General features: G+C 36.5%; 1 non-coding gene across 1 annotated transcript; it reads left to right on the plus strand.

Annotated features, from left to right (window-relative positions):
• Window positions 1-298: 298 nt before the first annotated feature.
• Window positions 299-370, plus strand: trnap-ugg (transfer RNA proline (anticodon UGG)). Its single transcript has one exon. It is a non-coding gene; the product is annotated as a tRNA-Pro (tRNA).
• Window positions 371-3080: the final 2710 nt, after the last annotated feature.

The following is a 3080-nucleotide window of genomic DNA, read 5'->3' on the forward strand; positions in this document are numbered from 1 at the left end:
TTTAATAGAAAGCAGTTGCTTGTCTATAATGCTGTTTTTGTGCCCAAGTACCACCAGTCTTTCTCATTGTGCTTACTGTCTAAAATGAGAGATGCAAGCTGTCTAGTGGGTCATAAGCAGACACTGTCTCTTCAAAATGTAATCACAGTCTGCAATTAGAAATCAAAGGTGGCATTAAATTGGTAAACATGTAAAGCCTGTCTAACTACATGGGGTTACAAAGGGACAGCACAAAGCTTTCAATGCTTCCTTTAAATATTATTCATGTTTCAACTCCTTAAAAAGAGTTGTTCCTGCTGGCTCGTTGGTCTAGGGGTATGATTCTCGCTTTGGGTGCGAGAGATCCCGGGTTCAAATCCCGGATGAGCCCTTATTTTGTGGAATGCTTCGCTGAACTATACAAAAACCTTATCAAGTGTCCCGTTAAAATCTAATGATCAAACAAAAATGACACATGCTGATACACTGGTAGAAGTTGAAGAAGATTCTAGAATATCTTTGGGCAAATTCAAAGCATTGAAAATGTTACAAAATCCAAACAGCAAGGAGCAAGAAGTCAACATGACAAGATAAAATATCATGGTAATGTAAATGTTGTAAAATCTCTTGTATAACTAACAGATTAAAGACAGCGTCACAACGTTTGTATTGTACAGTTTGGGTGGATAAACATGATACATAACGTAAACAGTGTGAAGCATAAAGTCAGTGGGACTGCACACAGCTCCTGTCAAATGCTTCCAAGTCTTTTAATCTGACAAAGCGAGTCTTTAATGACACCTCATGCTTAAACTGTTAGAAATGCTTTAATGAAGCTCTGCATTGAATTTTGTTTTGTCATGAATACACTTCCCAGTGCAACCGGTCAACATGATTTTGACACTAAGCCATGGAGGTCTAGGGGTATGATTCTCACTTAGGGTGCGAGAGATCCCGGGTTCAAATCCCGGACAAGCCCTCATTTTGTCAAATGCTTCGTTGAACTATACAAAAAAACTTGGAGGACCCTGTGATCCGACTTTCTTACCCTCTAACCCTGAACAACTGCCAATCGTTGTTCATGCAGCCGCCAAGCCCAGTCGGAAAGGCAGAGCTGAGATTTGATACGATGCATTCGATAGCCCAACTCTGGTGAGCTAGCGTACTTTACCGCTGTGCCACCTGAGCGGCCTGCATATTTTATTGTTTAAAATAATGTCATCAGGGAATGTTGGCCCTCGGGCACTTTCACATTATCAAATCTGGCCCTCCTAGAAAAAAGTTTGGACACCACTGTAATAGGCAAAGTTTTGCTCGAGTCCTATCATAAAGACGAATAAACCAAATGTACTAACAGTTGTGTGTCAGTAGTGCAATACATTAAATACATAATAAGAATAAGAAGTTAATGTTTACATCAAATATAAAAAGACAGCAGTTCTGTAAGAATAAACATATTACATATAATATTTGCATAAATAATCAGTTATACAGTACAAATAGATAGTAGGTTTTGTTCCACACAGATGTAGTGCGTGTAAGTGTGCACATGATGGCAGGCTCCATCTACATGTTACTAAACTCTGTAACAGGGCTGTACTGCTGGAAAAGGAAGTTAATTAAAGAGAGGAAATGGTTTAATTATGCATAAGATATGATAGCAGGTGTTGAGCTACATTATTCTGCAGTTCAGTCATGGCATTGTTTGGATTTCTGTGTCTTCTTTCCATTGTTTTAGGTGAGAAATAACATCACATAACACATGAGAACATTTATCCAAACCTTAAATAGAAGTTACAATGGTCAGTTTTTTTTTACACTCATATCTTTATATATAAATAAACATTGTTTTTTCTCTGTCCACAGGTTATAACAGCGCACAGGAAATTAATTCAGTTTTAACCACTAAAACAGTCTTGGAGAGAGACTCTGTTACTTTATCCTGCAATTACAAAGGATCTGGTTCAAATAATTACCTGCAGTGGTATCGTCAGTTCTCCACATTCAGACCAGAGTTCATTATTCTGGTTGATGAATATAGTAAATAAGCTGCAGTTTCTGGGTTTTCTGCAAAAATAAATGAAGAAAAAAATCAGGTGGATCTGAAGATCTCCTCTGCTGCAGTTTCAGATTTTGCTCTCTACTACTGTGCTCTGCAGCCCACAATGACAGGAGTCAGAGTCAGAGTCAGAGAGGTTTTATTGTCATTTCAGCTACATACAAGTACATATTGAAACGAAACAGCGTTCCTCTAGGATCACGGTGTAACACGGTACAAAAAGTGCAAGACAATACAAAACAGTGTAAATACAACAATAAATACAAAAAATCCTATAATAAATAACTACAAAAGATATTCCTAATTATCCCTAATATAAACAAGTAATTAGAAGACAGGACTAAAGACAAGTGTTAGTACATGATGGTGAATAGATGGTACAATGGTTCATGAGGTAGTGACATGTTGTACATTAGCAGCGTAAAATTGGCAATGCCGATAAGGTGCCCAAAAAGTAAATAAGGTGCAAAAATACAAGTAAGGTGCAGAAATTACTTGTGCAGTTCCAGGAGGTGTGCAAAAAATGCAAGTAACATAGTCAATACAGTTCAGTGTGTGGCAGCAGAAAATTTCCGGAGAAAATTGTTATAGTAAAATCATACTATACTGTACAAAAACACACATTTAAGTTACATATATTAGTTCCTTTAGATAAAATATGTAATTTTTGGTAGCACTTCACATTACAAAAGTTTATCTTTGCAGTCCTTATTTTTATTTTAGTTTCAGACCTCCAAGTGACACTTTCTTGTATTATTTCAAATAAACCAAGCCTTATTTTTTGGACAACATTCTGCTGTGGACCTTGACTTTCTTTGGAGGTGGAGAGTCAGAAATAGCTGCTCAACCACCATAGTGGTTAAAAACAGGACAGGAAATAACCACTACAACAAGCAAGCAGTAGTAAAACAATAAATGAATGAAGTACTATTTAATCATAAACCAACTTTTTTGAGCCACTAAACTTTGTACAAGCAAATGAAAAAATGTAGAAATGTACAAAGAAACTGTAAATTTAAACTTTAAATTTACCAATGATCTC

Source organism: Trichomycterus rosablanca, chromosome 4 (assembly GCF_030014385.1).
Source record: "Trichomycterus rosablanca isolate fTriRos1 chromosome 4, fTriRos1.hap1, whole genome shotgun sequence".
In the NCBI taxonomy this organism is placed as follows: Eukaryota; Metazoa; Chordata; class Actinopteri; order Siluriformes; family Trichomycteridae; genus Trichomycterus; species Trichomycterus rosablanca.